Here is an 8,453-nt window from a genome sequence, read left to right as displayed (position 1 = left end):
AATCCATCCCAGAACAACAGCAAAGGACCTTGTGAAGATGCTGGAGGAAACAGGTACAAAATGGTCTACATCCACCGGTGAGTCCTAATCGACAACCCGAGAGGCCGCTCAGCAAGGAAGAAGCTACTGCTCCAAAACCGCCATAAAAAAGCCATACTACAGTTTGGGGACAAAGATCCTAGTTTTTGGAGAAATGTCCTCTGGTCTGATGAAACAAAAATCGAACTGTTTGGCCATAATGACCATTGTTATGTTTGGAGGGAAAAGGGGAGGCTTTCAAGCCAAAGAACACCATCATGTTGTGGGGGTGCTTTGCTGCAGGAGGGTCTTGTGCACCACTAGAACACCTGGGAAGGACACTGCAGTGCAAATCGGTTTGCAATTTGAAGTGGTACATATGTGCGACAACCTACTAAATTCATAGTGACAGGTTGCACAAGTAAACAAGGAGCATAGACTATTTCCCTGACCAGAACCCGGTTTGGGCGGTGAGAGCGCCGAATCCTAACCACTAGACCACCAGGAAGGATAATACAGTGCAAATTGGTTCTCAGTGTGAGCTGGTACATATGTGCGATAACCTTCTATATTCATTGTGACAGGTTGTACAAGTAAAGATGTAGCAAAGAGTAGTTCCCTGACCGGGGAATCGAACCGGGTCGCGGCGTGTGAGAGCGCCGAATCCTAAACCACTAGACCACCAGGGAAGGATAATACAGTGCAAATTGGTTCTCAGTGTGAGCTGGTACATATGTGTGATAACCTTCTATATTCATTGTGACAGGTTGTACAAGTAAACATGTAGCAAAGAGTAGCTCCCTGACCAGGAATCGAACCCGGGCCGCGGCGGTGAGAGCGCCGAATCCTAACCACTAGACACCCAGGGAAGGGTACTACAGTGCAAATCGGTTCCAAGTGTGAGCTGGTACATATGTGTGATAACCTTCTATATTCATTGTGACAGGTTGTACAAGTAAACATGTAGCAATAGAGTAGTTCCCTGACCGGGAATCGAACCCGGGCCGCGGCGGTGAGAGCACCGAATCCTAACCACTAGACCACCAGGGAAGGGTACTACAGTGCAAATCGGTTCCAAGTGTGAGCTGGTACATATGTGCGATAACCTATATTCATTGTGACAGGTTGTACAAGAAACATGTAGCAAAAGAGCCATACTAGTTAGACCCTAGGGAAGGGTACTACAGTGCAAATCAGGAGTCGAATGACCATTGTTATGCTGGGCGGTGAGAGCGCAGAATCTAAACACTAGACCACCAGGGAAGGGTACTACAGTGCAAATCAGGAGTCGAACTGAGAGTCAAACCACCAGGGAAGGGTACTACAGTGGAAATCAGGAGTCTAACCCGGGCCGCGGCGGTGAGAGCGCCGAATCCTAACCACTAGACCACCAGGGAAGGGTACTTCAGTGAAATTCGTTTCCCAGTTTGAAATGGTACATATAGTTGAAGTCGTAAGTTTCCATCCACTTAGGCTGGAGTCATTAAACCTGTTTGTCAACCCCTCCCCACATTTCTTGCTAACAAACAATAGTTTTGGCAGTCGGTTAGGACATCTACTTTGTGCATGACACAAGTCATTTTTCCAACAATTGTTTACAGAGGGATTATTTCACTTATAATTCACTGTATCACAAATTCAGTGGGCCAGAAGTTTACATACACAAAGTTGGCTGTGCCTTTAAACAGTTTGTAAAATTCCCGAAAATGATGTCTTGGCTTTAGAAGCTTGTGATAGGCTAATTGACATCCTTTGAGTCAATTGGAGGTGTACCTGTAGATGTATTTCAAGGCCTACCTTCAAACTCAGTGCCTCTTTGCTTGACTCCATGGGAAAAGCAAAGGAAATCAGGCAAAACCTCAGAAAAAAATGTAGACCTCCACAAGTCTGGTTCCTCCTTGGGAGCAATTTCCAAACGCCTGAAGGTACCTCGCTCATCTGTAGAAACAATAGTACGCAAGTATAAACACCATGGGACCACGCAGGCGTCATACCGCTCAGGAAGGAGACCCCATCTCTCCTAGAGATGAATACTTTGGGTCAGGAAAAGTGCAAATCCATCCCAGAACAACAGCAAAGGACCTTGTGAAGATGCTGGAGGAAACAGGTACAAAATGGTCTATATCCACAGGTGGTCCTGTATCCACTGAGAGGCCGTCAGCAAGGAAGAAGCTACTGCTCCAAAACCGCCATAAAAAAGCCATACTACAGTTTGGGGACAAAGATCCTGGTTTTTGGGAAAATGTCCTCTGGTCTGATGAAACATAAAAAAATGAACTTTTTATAATGACCATTGTTATGTTTGGAGGAAAAAGTAGGCTTTCAAGTTAAAAGAACACCATCATGTTGTGGGGTGCTTTGCTGCACACCAGAGTCTTGTGCACCACTAGAACACCTGGGAAGGACACTGCAGGGCAAATCGGTTTGCAATTTGAAGTGGTACATATGTGCGACAACCTACTAAATTCATAGTGACAGGTTGCACAAGTAAACAAGGAGCATAGACCATCCTGACCGGGAATCAACCCAGCCAAAGGTGAGAGCGCCGAATCCTAACCACTTGACCACCAGGGATGCTGATAGCTACAGGAAACAGGTTCAAAGTGTGGTCTATATCCACAGGCACACGTAAACATGTAGAGTAACCCTATATCGTTTCCCAGTTTGAAATGGTGACATTGTAAGTTTCCATCCACCTGGAGTCATTAAAAACTTTGGGTCTAAAGTGCAATAAAATCCATCCCAGAACAACAGCAAAGACCTTGTGAAGATGCTGGAGGAAATCAGCAAGGAAGAAGCTACTGTCACCCAAAACCTGGGCCATCCCAAAAGTCAAAAAAGCCATACTACAGTTTGGGGACAAAGATCCTAGTTTTTGGAGAAATGTCCTCTGGTCTGATGAAACAAAAAATCAAACTGTTTGGCCATAATGACCATTGTTATGTTTGGAGGGAAAAGGCTTTCAAGCCGAAAAGAACACCATCATGTTGTGGGGGTGCTTTGCTGCAGGTCTGGTGCACCACTAGAACACCTGGGAAACTGCAGTGCAAATCGGTTCCCAGTGTGAGCTGGTACATATGTGCGATAACCTTCTATATTCATTGTGACAGGTTGCACAAGTAAACATGTAGCAAAAGAGTAGTTCCCTGACCAGGAATCAAACCCGGGACACGGCGGTTGAATCCTAACCACTAGACCACCAGGGAAGGGTACTACAGTGCAAATCGGTTCTCAGTGTGAGCTGGTACATATGTGCGATAACCTTCTATATTCATTGTGACAGGTTGTACAAGTAAACATGTAGCAAAAGAGTAGTTCCCTGACGGGGAATCGAAAGTTTCCATCCACTTTGCAGTGGCACATAGATAACCTTCTATATTCATGTAGGTTGCACACGTAAACATGTAGCAAAAAAGATTAGTTCACTGACCGGGAATCGAATCCTAACCACTAGACCACCAGGGAAGGGTACTACAGTGCAATTCGGTTCCCAGTTTGAAATGGTACATATAGTTGAATCGTAAGTTTCCACCTTAGGCTAGTATTAAAATTGTTTACAAGTAAACATGTAGCTTATACATTCACTGATCACTTCAGGGGCCAGAAGTTTACATACACTAAGTTGGCTGTGCCTTTAAACAGTTTGTAAAATTCTGAAAATGATGTCATGGCTTTAGAATCCTTTCACCAGACCACCAGGGATAGGCTACATTGACATCCTTTTGAAATGGTGTTACAGTGACAGGTTGACAAGATGTATTTGGAGGCCTGGAGTCTGTATCACAAATTCAGTGCCTCTGAATTTACTTGCTAACAAAGCAAGCCTTTCAGGCAAGACATCAAACTTTGTAGACATTTCTCCACAATTGTCTGGTTTCTCCTTGGGAGGCAATTTCCATTGTTTACAGAGTGGATTATTTCACGATAATTCCTGTATCCTTAGCAAAAGAGAAGTTCCTGATAGGCTAATTGACATCCTTTTGAGTCAATCTGGACCAGCGGTTTTAAGGCCTACCTTCAAACTCAGTGCCTCTTCACCCCTTGACTCCATGGGAAAAAGCTATTGGAAAGTGGCCAAGACCTCAGAAAAAAACCAAGGGAACCTCCACAAATCTGGTTCCAGTCCTGAGCTGGATATGTGCAATAACCTTCCTAAATGACCTAAAGGTAATGTAAATGCTCATCTGTAGAAACAATAGTACGCTAAGTATAAACACCATGGGAAGGCAGGCGTCATACCGCTCAGGAAGGAGACGCGTTTCTCCTCCTAGAGATGAACATTAAAACTTTGGGTCGAAAAGTGCAAATCCATCCCAGAACAACAGCAAAGGACCTTGTGAAGATGCTGGAGGAAACAGGTACAAAATGGTCTATATCCACAGGCAAACGAGTCCTATATCGACATACCCCCGAGAGGCCGCTCAGCAAGGAAGAAGCTACTGCTCCAAAACCGCCATAAAAAAGCCATACTACAGTTTGGGGACAAAGATCCTAGTTTTTGGAGAAATGTCCTCTGGTCTGATGAAACAAAAATCAGAAACTGTTTGGCCATAATGACCATTGTTATGTTTGGAGGGAAAAGGGGAGGCTTTCAAGTGACGAAGAACACCATCATGCAAGGGGGGTGCTTTGCTGCAGGAGGGTCTGGTGCACCACTAGAACACCTGGGAAGGACACTGCAGGCAAATCGGTTCCCAGTGTGAGCTGGTACATATGTGCGATAACCTTCTATATTCATTGTGACAGGTTGCACAAGTAAACATGTAGCAAAAGAGCTAGTTCCCTGACCGGGAATCGAACCCGGGACGCGGCGGTGAGCGCTGAATCCTAACCACTAGACCACCAGGGAAGGGTACTACAGTGCAAATCGGTTCCCAGTGTGAGCTGGTACATATGTGCGATAACCTTCTATATTCATTGTGACAGGTTGCACAAGTAAACATGTAGCAAAAGAGTAGTTCCCTGACAGGGAATCGAACCCGGGCAGCAGCTGTGAGAGCGCCGAATCCTAACCACTAGACCACCAGGGAAGGGTACAACATTTCAAATCGGTTCCCAGTGTGAGCTGGTACATATGTGCGATAACCTTCTATATTCATTGTGACAGGTTGCACACGTAAACATGTAGCAAAAGAGCAGTTCCCAGAACACTGACCGGGAATCGAATCCTAACCACTAGACCACCAGGGAAGGATACTACAGTGCAATTCGTTTCCCAGTTTGAAATGGTACATATAGTTGAAGTCGTAAGTTTCCATCCACTTAGGCTGGAGTCATTAAAACCTGTTTGTCAACCCCTCCCCACATTTCTTGCTAACAAACGATAGTTTTGGCAGTCGGTTAGGACATCTACTTTGTGCATGACACAAGTCATTTTTCCAACAATTGTTTACAGAGGGATTATTTCACTTATAATTCACTGTATCACAAATTCAGTGGGCCAGAAGTTTACATACACTAAGTTGGCTGTGCCTTTAAACAGTTTGTAAAATTCCCGAAAATGATGTCATGGCTTTAGAAGCTTCTGATAGGCTAATTGACATCCTTTGAGTCAATTGGAGGTGTACCTGTAGATGTATTTCAAGGCCTACCTTCAAACTCAGTGCCTCTTTGCTTGACTCCATGGGAAAAGCAAAGGAAATCAGCCAAGACCTCAGAAAAAAATGTAGACCTCCACAAGTCTGGTTCCTCCTTGGGAGCAATTTCCAAACGCCTGAAGGTACCTCGCTCATCTGTAGAAACAATAGTACGCAAGTATAAACACCATGGGACCACGCAGGCGTCATACCGCTCAGGAAGGAGACGCGTTCTCTCTCCTAGAGATGAACGTACTTTGGGTCGAAAAGTGCAAATCCATCCCAGAACAACAGCAAAGGACCTTGTGAAGATGCTGGAGGAAACAGGTACAAAATGGTCTATATCCACAGGCAAACGAGTCCTATATCGACATACCCCGAGAGGCCGCTCAGCAAGGAAGAAGCTACTGCTCCAAAACCGCCATAAAAAAGCCATACTACAGTTTGGGGACAAAGATCCTAGTTTTTGGAGAAATGTCCTCTGGTCTGATGAAACAAAATCGAACTGTTTGGCCATAATGACCATTGTTATGTTTGGAGGGAAAAGGGGAGGATTTCAAGCTGAAGAACACCATCATGTTGTGGGGGTGCTTTGCTGCAGGAGGGTCTGGTGCACCACTAGAACACCTGGGAAGGACACTGCAGTGCAAATCGGTTCCAAGTGAAGCTGGTACATATGTGCGATAACCTACTAAATTCATAGTGACAGGTTGCACAAGTAAACAAGGAGCATAGACTATTTCCCTGACCGGGAATCGAACCCGGGCCGCGGCGGTGAGAGCGCCAAATCCTAACCACTAGACCACCAGGGAAGGATAATACAGTGCAAATCAGTTCTCAGTGTGAGCTGGTACATATGTGCGATAACCTTCTATATTCATTGTGACAGGTTGTACAAGTAAACATGTAGCAAAAGAGTAGTTCCCTGACCGGGAATTGAACCCGGGCCGCGGCGGTGAGAGCGCCGAATCCTAACCACTAGACACCAGGGAAGGGTACTACAGTGCAAATCGGTTCCAAGTGTGAGCTGGTACATATGTGCGATAACCTATATTCATTGTGACAGGTTGTACAAGTAAACATGTAGCAATAGAGTAGTTCCCTGACTGGAAATCGAACTGGGGTCAAACCCGCAGAAATCGGGTGTGAGAGCGAATCCTAACCACTAGACCACCAGGAAGGGTACTACAGTGCAATTCGTTTCCCAGTTTGAAATGGTACATATAGTTGAAGTCGTAAGTTTCCATCCACTTAGGCTGGAGTCATTAAAACCTGTTTGTCAACCCCTCCACACATTTCTTGCTAACAAACGATAGTTTTGGCAGTCGGTTAGGACATCTACTTTGTGCATGACACAAGTAATTTTTCCAACAATTGTTTACAGAGGGATTATTTCACTTATAATTCACTGTATCACAAATTCAGTGGGCCAGAAGTTTACATACACATGAGTTGGCTGTGCCTTTAAACAGTTTGTAAAATTCCTGAAAATGATGTCATGGCTTTAGAAGCTTCTGATAGGCTAATTGACATCCTTTTGAGTCAATTGGAGGTGTACCTGTAGATGTATTTCAAGCCTACCTTCAAACTCAGTGCCTCTTTGCTTGACTCCATGGGAAAAGCAAAGGAAATCAGCCAAGACCTCAGAAAAAATGTAGACCTCCACAAGTCTGGTTCCTCCTTGGGAGCAATTTCCAAACGCCTGAAGGTACCTAAGCACGCATCTGTAGAAACAATAGTACGCAAGTGCAAATAAACACCATGGGATGGTCCATCCACGCAGGCGAGCCGCTCAGCAAGGAAGAAGCTATACCGCGCCATACTACAGTTTGGGGGAAGGAGACGCGTTTTCTCCTAGAGATGAACACTAGACCACTTTTGGGGGTACTTTAAAGTGCAAATCCATCCATGTGAAACAACAGCGATAGGACCTTCTAAGATTCTGGAGGAAACAGGTAAACAAAGGCAAACGAGTCCTATATCCACTGACCAGAAATCAAACCCTCATATCGGGGGTGCTTTGCGCCGAGGGTCTGGTGCACCACTAGAACACCAGGGAAGGACACTACAGTGCAAAACGTTTCCCAGTGTGAAATGGTACATATAGTTGGGGAGAAAGTTTCCAGTTTTTGGAGTCATTAAAACCTGGTTGTCATGAAACAATTTCTTGCTAACAAACGTAGTTTTCCACAAGTCTGGTTCCTCCAATAGTGTTTACAGAGCAATTTCCAAACGCCTGAAGTTTACATACACTAAGTCTGTAGAAACAATGGAAAATGATGTCATGGCTTTAGAAGCTTCTGATGCTAATTGACATCCTTTGAGTCAATTGAAGTGTACCTGCAGATGTATTTCAAGGCCTACCTTCAAACTCTCTCTCCTAGAGATCCACAAGTCTGGTTCCTCCTTGGGTCGTTTCCCAAAAAGTGCAAATCTGTAGAAACAGTATAAACACCATGGAACGCAGGCATCATACAGCTCAGGAAAGGACCTTGTGAAGTGATCCATCCCCCAGGAGGAAAAGCTGGAGGAAACAAATGGTCTATATCCACAGGCAAACGAGTCCTATATCGACATACCGAGAGGTCCGCAGCAAGGAAAAGCTACTGCTCCAAAACCGCCATAAAAAAAAAGCCATACTACAGTTTGGGGACAAAGATCCTAGTTTTTGGAGAAATGTCCTCTGGTCTGATGAGAAACAAAAATCGAACTGTTTGGCCATAATGACCATTGTTATGTTTGGAGGGAAAAGGGGAGGCTTTCAAGCCGAAGAACACCATCATGTTGCGGGGTGCTTTGCTGCAGGAGGGGGTATGGTGCACCACTAGAACACCTGGAAGGACACTGCAGGGCAAATCG

At 45.0% G+C, this 8,453-nt stretch overlaps 1 non-coding gene across 1 annotated transcript; it reads right to left on the bottom strand.

The window, feature by feature from the left end:
* Positions 1–996: 996 nt before the first annotated feature.
* Positions 997–1,068, bottom strand: trnae-cuc. The gene has a single exon. It is a non-coding gene; the product is annotated as a tRNA-Glu (tRNA).
* Positions 1,069–8,453: the final 7,385 nt, after the last annotated feature.

Source organism: Oncorhynchus gorbuscha, unplaced genomic scaffold (genome assembly GCF_021184085.1).
Source record: "Oncorhynchus gorbuscha isolate QuinsamMale2020 ecotype Even-year unplaced genomic scaffold, OgorEven_v1.0 Un_scaffold_2137, whole genome shotgun sequence".
In the NCBI taxonomy this organism is placed as follows: Eukaryota; Metazoa; Chordata; class Actinopteri; order Salmoniformes; family Salmonidae; genus Oncorhynchus; species Oncorhynchus gorbuscha.
This window is presented reverse-complemented; position numbering and strand designations above follow the sequence as displayed.